This window comes from Phacochoerus africanus, chromosome 2 (assembly GCF_016906955.1).
Source record: "Phacochoerus africanus isolate WHEZ1 chromosome 2, ROS_Pafr_v1, whole genome shotgun sequence".
Taxonomy (NCBI): Eukaryota; Metazoa; Chordata; class Mammalia; order Artiodactyla; family Suidae; genus Phacochoerus; species Phacochoerus africanus.
In genome coordinates, this window is record NC_062545.1 from 74748919 (window position 1) to 74763265 (window position 14347).

Here is a 14347-nt window from a genome sequence, read left to right on the forward strand (position 1 = left end):
TCTTCCAGAGGATCAGATCCAGATGTGACCCAGCTACCAATCTCTGGACAGGTTCTGGAATGTGCATGGAATTTGGAGTGTCCTGGACACCCAGAGCATGGGGGTGGTGGCCAGTTCTCCTTGGCTCTTGGAATCCAAGCCTTTTAAAGGTAAAGTACAGAGCAAGGACCCTCAGCCCAGGCCTGAGGGCTGCACCGTGCCTGCTGGCCCTTGAAATTCCATGTGCCTTCGTTCTAGTGGCTGCCCAGCCCACTCTGCCCAACATGATGGGTTTAGAGTGCAGGGCTGTGTGTTTGCCTTCTAGAAGCCCTGCGTAGAAAGAGAGGGAGATTAGTGTACCCCAGGGTCAATTTAGAGGGTGACAGAAGCTGGTGACAGCTCTAAGGAGAGATGGAGTGCAGGGGAGTACCTGCAAGCCTGAGAGACGGCAGCTCTGAGCCTGGATTGGCTCCAGTGTGGGGAGGCCGAGCATGTCAGGACTTCTGGTCTCCAGGGCTGGCTGGGCCTGCTTTCCCCTAGGCCAGATGTTCAGCCTCCCGTCTGCTCTGCAGGGCAGGCAGCGGGCCCTGCAGGCTGTGCTTCCTGGACTACTGGGTCAGTTGGCTATTGCTGTTGCCAACTGGAGGCTCTGGCAAGAGATTGGAGCATGGGTGGGACTGGGAGGAAACCCGGTGTTCCTTCTCCTCCTCTGCCTTAGATGTCATCTTTGGCCACTGCTTCATTTCTCCTGTGACCCCCGATTCCTGCTGTGGCCCCAGTTTCCTTCCTATGACCTCGGTGCCTGATCTGGCAGAGCCACGTCTTCCCTGTGCCCCTCCAGCCCTGGGCAGTGGTGGCTTCCCTTCCTACTCCTGCTCATTGCTGAGTTGTCTCAATTTCCCCTGGTTGACTTCTTCACCTTTTCCATCACCTGTGTCATCAATTCCTTGCATTAAATTCCTCTTGTTTTCTGAGTTCCCACTGTGGCCCAGTGGTTAATGTAATCCTACTAGGAACCATGAGGTTGCAGGTTCGATCCCTGGCCTTGCTCAGTGGGTTGAGGATCCGGCGTTGCCGAGAGCTGTGGTGTAGGTTGCAGACGCAGCTCTGATCCTGTGTTTCTGTGGCTCTGGTGTAGGCCGGTGGCTACAGCTCCGATTCGACCTCTAGCCTGGGAACCTCCATACACCACGGGAGCGGCCCTAGAAAAGGCAAAAAGACCAAAAAAAAAAAAAAAAAAGAACCTCCTGTTTTCTATCCTCAGATGTCGGTTTCTGTTTTCCTGACTCACACTGAAATCAACATGCATTGAGCACTATTATGTATGCATTTATTTCCTAGAGCATCAGTTTTATATTCAGACTTGATCTCATACGTATAACAGTCCTTAATATAGAGAGGCAACTGAGAGAGCGGCTACATAATTTTCTAAGGTTACCAGCTAACAAGTGGTAGAATGACTGGGATTTGAGTCTAAGTTTGTTTCGCTCCCAAGTCTCTTCTCTTTTTTAACATGCTTCCTGTCTTCTGGAAAGACTTCTTGCACAACTGTGTGGGAAACATTTGATGCACTGTGGGAAGCCAGTGCAAAGGGAGTTCTGGGGTGAGGATGGCTCTGGCAGGCCCCTCCTCATTGCTAGGGAGCCCTGAATAAATAGAACTTTTTAAACTCTCATTTTAAGTCTTTTCAGAAAATCTGAGTAGAAAGAAATCTCAGCGTCCACATCAGACAGCCATTCAGACTGCTTGAAATAGATGTAAATTGTGAGGCTAAATGGAAAGCTGGGTGAGACACTATGATTTTTTGGAGAAACAAGAAGCCAGGCCAAAAGGAAATGCCTGCTATAATTAGACAATATGGAGATTTAATTCAGCTAATAGTAACACAAATAATTCTCCCCTTCTCTCTCCCTGCCTCCCTCTCTCTCTGTTTTTGTCCTTCATTTCTCTTTTAAAACCTTAAACCAGGAGTTCCCGTCATGGCGCAGTGGTTAACGAATCCGACTAGGAACCATGAGGTTGCGGGTTCGATCCCTGACCTTGCTCAGTGGGTTGGGGATCTGGCATTGCCGTGAGCTGTGGTGTAGGTTACAAACGCAGCTCGGATCTGACGTTGCTGTGGCTCTGGTGTAGGCCGGCGGCTACAGCTCCGATTGGACCCCTAGCCTGGGAACCTCCATATGCTGCATACAGCCCTAGAAAAGACAAAAAAACAAACAAACAAACAAAAAAAACCAACAAATGAACAAACAAAAAACCCCCCTCGTAACCCAGTGTCTCCCAGCTGATGCTCTTGCATTGCAAGCTAGATTTCTTCCCAAGGCAAAGAACTCTGGTCTTTTCCCAATTCATGGGGTATTAGGTGGGGGTAGGGAGTAGGAAATTAGGTTCATGGTATGGTTTTTCCCTATTTTAAGAATTTTTGAGTTTAGTTTTTCTTAAAAATCACCTTATCTGGACTCAAATCTAGGCTCTAGTGTGAAATGCAACCTGATTTACTGTGTGTTTACTTATGAATAATTGAAGATGTTCCATGAAGTGACAGGACTACAGTCATTCTGCCTTTGAGCAATCTCACAGGAGTTTCTGTTGTGGTTCAGTGGGTTAAGAACCTGACTGGTACCCATGAGGACACAGGTTCAATCCCTGGCCTCACTCCATTGGTTAAGGATCTGGCGTGGCTGTGTGCTGTGGGGTAGGTCACAGATGTGGCTTGGAACTTGTGTTGCTGTGGCTGTGATGATCCATCTGATTCAATCCCTGGCCTGGAGCTCACAAACAATTGCCCCGCACCATCTCTGTGCGTTCAGATTCCGGTGCAGTGGGGGAGCCACTGTGAGGTGTGGCAGTAGGGACCCTCCATGCACACTGTTGCACGCCAGCCCAGGACACCAAACAGCCCTTGGAAAACAACAGTGTCCCAGGCAGTGGAATCTGCTCTAGGTAGCATGACCCACATACTTCTTGGAGGGTGTTCTGGAATGACCCGGCAGTGTCAAAAAGATTTAGGAAGTACCTACCTTGCTTGGTCTAGGGAGGGAGACTGTCATGGGTCAGTAGCATCGTCTGCCTTTGCAGCACTCCTTGAACAAACTCAGAAGGCAGCCAAGAGCTGTGAGTAAGTGCTTGTCAGTTCACCTTCCAGCCTGGCCGTGGCGGGGCGTCCGTGTGGGTCCGTGCTCTAGGAGTGGTGGGGGACACCAGCACTGGTTCAGGGTGGAGAACCCTCCCTTGAACATTCCCCCTGGAGCCTGAGCCCCCGTCCCGCACTGGATGCTAACGACCTCCTGCATGGGAGAAGATGACAGTCTCTCACATTGGCCTATCTCACTGTGTGCTTTGCAAAGGACAAAATCACTTCCTTAGGAATCAATCGTTGGTGGCATTTGAAGAGCATATCCCCAACCCCACCTTGTTCCACCAGACTGCTGTGTTCAATATTTGCACGACAGCCAGAGAGGGGTTAATGGGATTCAAATCCATCCTGTAGGTGATGGTCTTTTATCAATTCTATTGAGTCACCAGTACAGGCAGGTTGCAGGCCAGTTTTCCAGAACAGCTGATATTTAATAGACTACCTCAGATGATTAAGTGAAATGGTTTCTTGGAGCACTTCCAGACGTAGCTCTAAAAGTTGCCACAGCTAATTATCTCAAAAGAAGAGAACCATAATGCCACTTGCTAGTTCAAAGATGGTTTCTGCCAAGACTAGGGCTTCTAAACATAGGCTCTGCCTGCCCACAAGGTGTATGGTGAGGCCTCAGTGGGATAGTGAGCACCTTAGGTTTACACAAAGTTGTATGGATTTATCTCTGTGTTCCTCAGGTTCCCAAGTGGATCCAGGACCTAACAGAGAATAAAACTGCCAGGAGTTCTCATAGTGGCTCAGTGGTTAACGAAGTCAACTAGGAACCACAAGGTTGTGGGTTTGATCCCTGGCCTTGCTCAGTGAGTTAAGGATCTGGCATTGCCATGAGCTGTGGTGTAGGTCGCAGACGTGGCTCGGATCCCGCCTTGCTGTGGCTATGGTGTAGGCTGGTGGCTACAGCTCTGATTAGACCCCTAGCCTGGGAACCTCCATATGCCATGGGTGTGGCCCTGGAAAAGACAAAAAGACAAAAAACAAACAAACAAAAAGAATAAAATTGCCAACTTGGATTTGGGATGTCATTTATCCTACGGGCCCATTTCTACAGTCTCTGATTGATTTTTCATTTTGATCTCTGCTTTTATCCTCTTACTCCGGGTAGCTTTTTATGAATGGACTGTTGGACCTAAGCAAGCTGCTAGCTGGTTTATCAAACTGTTTTTGCCGCTGAGAAAGAAGCTGCATCATTTGTCTGGGATGCTAACAAACACCTCATTGCCTGTGTTTCCCCTCCCCACCCAACATGAAGACATTCAAATCTAAACCTGGAATAGTGTGGCAACGTTCCGCAAATCTGAGCTCCCCCCTCCACCCACAGATTACATTTAAAGTCAGGTTTCCAAACATCTGAGGACAGTGTCTGTCGAGTGTCTCAGTGGGATTACTAAATTACACTCAGCTTCCTGCCGTGAGGTCTTTTCATCCCCACACCCTAGCAAATAACTTGGCAATTAATACAATCCAGTAACCACCTTATGACAACTTTTAATTTTGAATGTCAGGGTAACATTTTCCTCACTCTCCTCTACCTGCGATTTCCTGAAGTTTCAAGGTTTGGGCTGTCCCGCCTTTCCCTCTCATTCAGCTTCAAACTGGGCAGGGCTAGGGGTAGTGAGAATATTCATGTGAACATCTGAGCAAAGCACTTCTGCCTACTTCCTTTCGAAGTGTACCGGTCAGATGTAAGCAGCAAAGTCAACAAGGGTCGTACTGATCTGAAGGCTGTCATGTTTGAGAGCCCAGAATCATAGAAATGAGGCCGATTGTCTCCTGGCACTCTGTGGTGTCTCCAGAAAACAAAGCCCCTTTGTTTGGGAGGTCCTTTAACCCCTCCACATTCCATTCATTCTCTCTTCCCCCAGGGGCCCACCTGGAAGGGAGTTTAGTGGGGGTGAGTCAGCAGCACCTGTACCCACCGTCCTCCTGGGGAACTTGCACCTGCATCTCTGACCATTCTTGTCCCAGTGACTCACATCTGGATCTCTGTCCATTCTTGTCCCAGTGGCCAGCTCACCTCAGGTGGATGTGGGCAACCATGGTGACCTTCCACCCTAGTACCAGAAGACTGAGCTCCTTTTCTTGCTCTGTCACTAGTTATGCGACCCTAGACAGGACACCTTCCTTCCATTGCTATCAAGTGGAGATAATGATGCCTACATTGCAGGGTGTTGAAATGATTAACTTAGGTGAAATACACAAAGTGGTTAGCATATCTATGCTAGCTTTCTTCTCATTTATAAAATGGGGGTAATAAAACCCAACTATATATCATAATATGTAATAAATATAATACAGTATATAGTATAATAGTGTAGTTCTACTTAGTCATGGCCTAATAAGTGTTGCCTTCCACTGGAAGGTTGCAGGGAGTGACATGCAAATATTTTCTCCCATTCAGTAGGTTGTTTTTCCATTTTGTTAATGATTTCTTTTGCTGTGCAAAAGCTTTTAAGTTTAGTTAGATCCCATTTGCTTATTTTTGTTTTTATTTCTGTTACTTTAGGAGGTGGATCCAAAAAGATATTGCTGTGATTTATCAGAGTGTTCTATGTTTTCCTCTAAGAGTTTCGTAGAATCCCATCTTACATTTAGGTCTTTAATGCATTTTGAGTTTATTTTCCTGTATGGTGTTAGAGAATATTCTAATTTCATTCTTTTACATGTAGCTCTCCAGTTTTCCCAGCACTTCTTATTGAAGAGACTCTCTTTTCTCCATTGTATGTTATTGCCTCTTTTGTTGTAGATTAATTGACCATAGGTGTGTGGGTTTATTTATGGGCTTTCTATCCTGTTCCATTGATCTATAAGTCTTTGTGCCAGTGCCATACTGTTTTGATGACTGTAGCTTTGTGGTATAGTCTGAAGTCAGGGAGCCTGATCCCTCTACCTCTGTTTTTCTTTCTCAAGGTTGCTTTGGTTATTTGGGGGTTTTATGTTTCCATAAAAATTTTTAAGATTTTTTTGTTGTTGTTGTTGTTCTAGATCCGTGAAAAATGCTGTTGGTAATTTGATAGGTATTATTTTGAATCTCTAGATTACTTAGGGTAGTATGGCCCTTTTAACAATATGACCATTCCAATCCAAAAACATGGTATATCTTTCCATCTGTTTGTATCATTTTTTATTTCTTTCATCAGCATCTTGTCATTCTCAGAGTATGGGTCTTTTGCCTCTTTAGGTAGGTTTAGGGAATTTTTTTAACCTGTGATCACAAAAGATGGACTTCTTGCAAAAGATAGGTTCTGTATCTTCTGGATCCAACATCTTGTTTAATCAAAAAATAATGTCATTTTAGGGTGTATATGGCTTTTTATCTCATATGTCTGCTATTCAGGATCATCGAGACAAACAAGAAAGAAATGAAGAGATCTTTGTCCAGATAGTCACATATTTTTTTACCACCTTCTGCTGAAATTGGATTGGAATCTTTATCTTTGACATTCTAGTGTGTACACTTTATCTTTACCCTCAGAGACCAATGCCTCCAGTTTCACATCCAGCAGCATATGCAAGAGTATGTATTGTATATATGCTACCCACTGTGCATGTTTTTTTCTCTTTAATCCTCACCACAACTTTTCAAGGTAGGTATTTTCCCCTCCATTTTAGAGATGAGAAGACTGAGACTCAATGTCATTAAGTTAACTGGCTTATAGTAATATGTAGAACTGGGAATCAATGGCCATGTCAGATAACTGAAAAGATCGTGCTCTTTCTAATCTTTATATCACCTTCACTTCTCGTCCCCAAGATGTCTGGAGCATTCTATGGTGGCAGGATCTCATACTCCATGCCTTTTTTTTTTTTTAACCTCCATAAATTTATACCTGTCTTAGTGGTGTTTGTGTCTCTCCCAAATTCATTTGTTGAATCCTAATCCCCAGTGTGATGACATTAAGAGGTGAGCCTCTGGGAGGGAAGGAGATCATTAGAGTGGAGGCTTCATGAATGGGATTCATACCCTTATAAAAGAGCCCTCAGAGATTTCCCTCATCTCTTCTGCTATGTGAGTTCATAGCAAATACCCAGCCATCTCTAAACCAGGAAGAGTGCCCTTACCAGACATTGAATCTGCTAGTGCCTTGATCTGGGATTTCCCAGCCTTCAGAACTGTGAGAAATTATTTATGTTGATTAATACTCACCCAGACTGGCATTTTGATATAGCAGCCTGAATGGACTAACCCTTAATAAAAGATCATTTCAATTAACACACAGAAAGCATTTGATAAAATTCAGCACACATTCATGATTAAAACTCTAAGCAAGTAGAAACTTCCTCAAGTTTATAAAAGACATCTATAAAAAGCCCAATAATAGGGAGTTCCTATTATTCCATTGTGGTGCAGTGGCAAGGAATCCAACTAGTATCCATGAGGATGTGGGTTTGATCCCTGGCCTCTCTTAGTGGGTTAGGGATCCACCATTACCATGAGCTGTGGTGTAGGTCATAGAAGCAACTCAGATCTGGCATCGCTGTGGCCATAGCATAGGCTGGCAGCTGTAGCTCCAATTTGACCCCTAGTCTGGGAACTTCCATATGCTGAGGGTGCAGCCCTAAAAAAAAAGCAAAAACAAAACAAAAACAACAACAACAAAAGAACCCCCTCCCCAAAAAATCCAATAATGAACATCACACTTAAAGGTGAAAGATTAAACTTCCTTCCTATGATCAGATGGTAAGGATGCCTGCTTTCACTTCTATTCACTGTGGTACTAGAGGTCCTAGCCATTGCAATCAGGCAAGAAAAAGAAGTGAAAGGAGTACAGGTCAAGAAAGAGCAAATAAAACTGCCCCTATTTGTACATGTTATGATTGTTTATATATAAAATCCCAAGAATCTCCAACATAATGAATAGAACAAATAAGTGAATTTAGGATACAAAATTATTATAAGAAAATCAATTATATGGTTATGCATTAGCTGCAAACAATGGGAAAAGGAAATTTTTAAAAAGCAATCCCACTTATAACACCACGAAACATAAAATAGTTAGAAATGCATTTAATAAAAGATATTCAGATCTTCTGTGCTAAGAACTACAAATCAGCACTGAGAGAAATTAAAGAAGATACAATTAAATAGAAAGCTATAGTGTGTTCATTGATTGGAAAACTCAATATTTCCCCCAACTGACCTATAGAGTCAACATATTCGCAATCAAAATCCCAGGAAGATCTTTTGTAAAGATAGACAATCTTATTCTAAAATGTATATGGAAATGTAAAGGATGTACGATAACCAAATCTAACATAAAAAAGAACAAGGCTGGAGGACTTACTCTATCTGATTTGAAGCCATTATGGAGCTACCGTTAATCAAGACAGCTTTGTGCAATACTCTGCAAAAGAGTTTGGTAGTCTCTTAAAAAGTTAAATATCCATCTACCAAATGACCCAGCCATTCTATTCCTAGGTATTTATGTAAGAGAAATGAAAACATATGTCCACAGAAGGCTCATACACAAACGTTCATAGCAGCCTTATTTGAAATGGTTCCAAGTGGGTAACAACCCAAATATCTGTAATAGGTAAATGGATAAAGAAATAATGGAATGCTTCTCAGCAAGAAAAGAACAATTACCACATGCACAAACATGCTACTGACTGAGAGAAGCCAGTTGCTTCCCCCTAAAAATACAGTATGATTTCATTTATTTAAAAATTTTAAATGTGCACACTAATCTATTAGGATTGAAAGCAGATCAGTGGCTATCTCAGGAAGGAGGTAGAGAAAGGGATAGATTATACCGGGGCACATGGAAACCTTTGGAGGTTATGGAAGAAAACATTCATTATCTTGATTATGGTAATAGTTTCATGGGGGTAAACATTTGCCCAAACTCATCAACTATACAATTCTAAGTTTTGCAGTTTATTGAATGTCAATTACCTTAGTAGATCTGGAAAAAAATAATGTCCTGGCCCATTTGTTCAGAGCTTGTTCCCGGTTTCCTAAGGATCAGATCGTACGTAGTAAAATAACCAAGAGATTTTTTGAGAACTTGAAGAAGGAGCACCTATAGGAAGTTCCATCAAGATTAGACTCATTTTCTTTCATAAAGTGTTCTTGACTCGGGAGAGCAAAGGAGTGTGTAGGCACCTGCTGAAGGGACATTAGCAGGCATTTGACGTGATTTCCCAGTGACTGGGAACAGGACCTGGAGGTGTGGAGGTGCATGGACTTCCTGAAGATGCAGGTGGATGACCCAGATGTGCAGATAAAGGGCCTGACCTCACCTGGAGGGTGGTATCTGCTGACAGCTACCTGCCCTCGCCTTGGCCCACTTCTGCTCAGCATTTTCCTCACTGACTTAAATGAGAACATAAATTATATGCTTGTTAACTATACATAAAGCAAATATCTATTGAGTGCTACAGTGTGGTAGGCGCTCTACAGGCCCCGCACACATGGATCTCAGAAGGAGGTGACTGCCCACTTGGAGCTTGAAGGAGAAAGAAAAGCAGTGCAACAGACATACTCACAAATACCTCCTTCGAAAGCTTGATTTGCATGAAGAGCCTGGCATCTGAGGCAGAGCATGGAATTCCAGGAACAGCTAGGAGGACTGAGTGCAGGGGGTGGGGGATGTGAGCTCAGGGGACCCGAGGGCTGGATGCATCTGGCCTGGTGGGAGGGAGGGGGTGGAGAAGTGAGGGGTTGGGAGGGATTTGAACTCTAGCTCTGAGAGGAGGGCAGCAATGGAGGAGTAAAGCAGGGATTGACATGGGCAGATTGGTAGTTATAATCTGGTGAAGGTACAGGAGGCTGGTGGCCCAGGAGAGAGAGGACAGGGCCTGAGCTGGATGAGGGGTGAGGGCCACACACACAACCTCTCAAGTATGCTCCTCACACCTGGCCTCAGCCCCCGGCACAGTCGCCTGTGACACTATGCTGTGTCCCAGGAGGGTGGAGGCAGCTGCTCTCCTGCCCCTTGTCCCCACCCCTGCCCTCCAGCTCAGGCTATTTCTGTCCCAGTTTGTGACTGTGAGCAACAAGTATCTGAGCTTATCTCTGAATGTCCCAAACTGTGCCCCTTAAAAAAAAACAGCAACAACAACAATAACAACAGCAACCCTGTGGATTTCAGTGTCAACAAATCTGACTACAAATCTTGTCTCCATTACTTATTAGCCATGACTTAGGGGAAGTTACTAAACTTGCTGAGCCTCAGTTTTCTCTCTCTAAAATGGGCATAAAAGTATCTGCCACTGTATAGTTATTGTGAGGACTTAGGCCTTTTTATTCTGTAAAATGTAGGCCTTTCCTCAGCTTTTGCCCTAGTGAATCAGAATTGCTTTCTGGCCTTTGAGACATGGGAGGCAAATGACAATGACATTAAGAAATGTAAATGATCAGTATTGGAAATGTTAAAAAAAATCAACTTTGGAGTCCCTGCTGTGGCACAGTGGGTTAAGAATCTGACTACAATAACTTGGGTTGCTATAGAGGCGCATGTTCAATTCTGGCCCAGGAACTTCCATATGCCATGGCTGTGGCTGTTAAAAAAAATAATAATAAAAAGAAATAAAAATCAACCTCTAGGAACAGGACATCTCTAGATGCAAGGTTCAGTGCAATCACCCTGTTCTGTTAGGATGAGCATCATAAAGTCTCGTGTGGGAGGGGTCCTCGGGGCCCCCACGCTGAGCTTGAGGGGACATGGGGTGGGGGGCTCTCCTGCATGAAGCAAGCTGTCCTGTCCTGGAGACTCTTGCTTAGAGGTTCTCAACTGGAGGTGATTTCCAAGAAGCACTGGCAATGTCTGCAGACATTTGGTTGTCATGACTCAGTGACAGTACTGGCTTCTGGTGGACAGCAGTCAGGGACACCAGGACAGTCACCCACAACAAAGAATCATCCAGCAGAAAAGGCTGATAGTGCCAAGATTGAGGGACCCTGGGCTAGTAAGAAAGCTGGCTTTGAATTCCGGTTCTATCATTTATAGCTGTGTGGCTTTGGACAAGTTACTTACCTTCTCTGTGCTTGTTTTTAACCTCTGTAAAATGAGGATGATAATAAGAGTTAGTACGGCGGAAGACTCTTGTGAGCCTTAAGTGAATCCATAGTACGTGCAGTGTTTAGATCCGTGACTGGGGTGTGGGGAAAACCCACCTAGGAGTTTGGTATCGAACAACCCCTCATTAGAACCATCGCTCAGAGGTCGTAGCTCTTCTCCTGGGGACTACCCCACCCCCAAATCATTCTTCTCTTCTCTGGGCTGCACACACCCATTCTCTGTAACTGACATAGCTCCGAGATATTCTACCAAGCTGGTCTCTTTTCTAGAAGGATTCCGTCATGTCAGTATTGAAATAAGCCTCTCACAATTATACCCAACAAACCAGATGTCCTGAGAGCACAGAAGGACCATGCCGTCACCTTCCTGGACTAGATAGGTTCACCCTTTGGTGAAGGCTGTCTTTATGAGGTTGGCTTTTATGACAAGAACTGTGTGCTGCCATTGGCCACTCACACTTTGGCCAACTGGAAACTCCTTGCCTTTATTCCACAGAGGAGGGGGGTCCCAAGGCACCAAGTGCTCTGGGCTAGAAATCACAGAGAATGGTGTTCCAATGACAAAGGATGTACTAAAAAATGATTTCCCGCTTAGCCTGAAAATTCAGTAAAACAAAACCCTGCTTTCCTTGAGGTTAAGTGGGGTATTACTGAGCTGGAAAGACCTTTCCAGAAAAGCCATGTCACCAAGTAGGAGACTCTGACACCTGCATGCCTCATGCCTCTCCCCTACCTCCACCCCTCGGTTGGGTCATTAGTCTGATTCATTATTTTTATCATTTCCTAAAGCCCTCAGGGAGTAGCCTCTTCTAGAAACAGGAGCTCCTGAAAGATTCTCCTTTGTCTAACAACTTCATCTCCCAGAAGCCTGGAGAGTGACTGTTTGACACATAAAATTGGGACTCTGGCTACCGTAAATCGCAAGAGTAAGTTCACTTCCAAACTTCCCTACGTCTCAGGGGATCCCACTTAAGCCTTCCTCCCATAGACCCCTGGGAGGATCTGTTAAACTGTAATGGCCTCAATTTTGCCCAGTTAACCTCACCCTGGGCTCCCTTCTGCCCTCAGCTCTGCGTTGGCAGCTACTGCTGATTCCAGGTACAGCAGTGGGCAGGTAACAGTGGAAACGAATTTAGTGGATCAAAAGGAAAAATGTTACCCATGTCCTCCAAGAGTGAGGGGAACAATAACCTGCAAAGGCAAGCTGATCACAAGGGCACAGTCCACCCGGAAATCCTCACAAAAGCCAAATCAGGTGGAAATGAAGTACGTGGCCAGCTTACGAGGACGACGGGAGGGAGGTTTGCTTGTTTGTTTTACGTTGTCAGTTGCCTTTTACTCGCAGAACGCCTTGAATGGCCAGTATTTTCAGCTCCTGTGATTATAAGTCTGAATCAGTTCCTTTCAAGTCATAAAGCCCTTCTAAAAAACAACTCAGTTTTCTTTGGAAACCCTTCACTCTAAGTTTATAGTTTCAGCGTGAGGCTGCCCTCTCCAAGCGGGAACCCTCGAGCTGCTGTTAGTTTTTTCACTCAGTGTCCTTTGGGGGTCTCCTCCACACCCAGTCTCAGGCTCTTCTTTACATGCATTTGCATGATGGTTTTTTTGTTTTGTCTTTTTGCCTTTTCTAGGGCCGCTCCCGCAGCATATGGAGGTTCCCAGGCTAAGGGTCTAATCAGAGCTATAGCTGCCAGCCTATGCCAGAGCCACAGCAACTCGGGATCCGAGCCGCCTCTGCAACCTACGCCACAGCTCACGGAAATGCCAGATCCTTAACCCACTGAGCAAGGCCAGGGATCAAACACAAAACCTCATGGTTCCTAGTCAGATTCATTAACCACTGAGCCACCACAGGAACTCCAGTGTGACGGTTTTTAACTGGAGACTATGGTTTATAAGTGGATAATGGGAAATGGCACCAAAACCCTTGGCTTAGGCCCTGGAGAGCTGCAGTCCTTGGACCCTGGGCACTCATGTGGAGCAATCAGAGCCCAGGTTCCATACTGTTTTGCAGAACCCTGGGGTTAAGGGGATGGTGGGAGAAGCTGAGCAAATCCCAACCCCTCTTCCTGTTCAGTCCAGAGCACCTCCACATTGATATATTTTTTACTTGCAAAGTTTAACATTTACATAGAAAAGTGCATCTATCATACATGTGGAACCAACACAGATCTAGAACATTCCCAGCCCCGTGTTCCTTTTCAATGCTGCCTTCCAAAGGGGAACCCCCTCCTGACATCTAATAGTATCTTACAGATATATTCTACACGTGGAGTATGAAACAGGTGTTTTTTTTTAACTTTTAATTTTGAAATAATTGTAGATTCGCAGGCAGTTACAAAGATCATATAGAGAGGTATAGAGAGTTTTATATTCTTTGTCAGTGTTCAAAAAATTCATCTCATAAGAAGCTTGAGGAGTTCCTCTTTGGCTCAGCAGGTTAAGGACCCAGCACAGTCACTGCTGTGACTCAGGTCACTGCTGTGGTGCAGGTTCAGTCCCTGGCCCAGGAACTTCCACATGCCTTGGGTGAGGCCAAGGAGAAAAAACAAACAAACAAAACCCAGTGGTATAGTAGAAAACGGACTGGTTCTAGGGCCAGGTCTCATGGGACTGAGTCTAAATTCTTTCCCTTACCAGCCTGTGAGCTGGACATGTCTCTTGACCATCTTGAGCTGCAGATAAGCAGCTTTCCTGCGGCTGGTAGGTTTATAAAAGGTGAGGCAGTGCATGAGCATGCATGTAAACTGGGGGGGCACCGCGTGGAGGCACGGCTTCTCCGGGGCTCTCAGTGCAGTGATGGATGGAGCAGGAGCAGTCCAGCACCGCCTTCCCTGTTTGCAGCTTCATGTGGTTTCTGGGCGTTACCATCAAGTACTCAGTTACCCCAGCTCTTCCTTCATTCTTCCATCTCCCATGCCGGCCTCTCCTTCCAGCTGTTTAGGCAGGTGGGGTTGCGAGCAGGTGCAGCCTAGGAGGGAAGGTTGGGGAGTTTCTGGCCAAGCAGGCCCAGGAAGCCAGGTCCCACTCTCGGGCCAGGCCTGCTCTCAGTCCCTCGCCTGTGGACTGGCCATGGCAAAATCGGCTCTGCTCGTGTGCCACCTGGAAAGGCCACCCCACCGCCCCCATGCTGGGGAGAAGGTGTGGCTCTCTGCTCCTTATAGGAGAATTCCCACTATGGATGGGTGACAAAAGGCAGC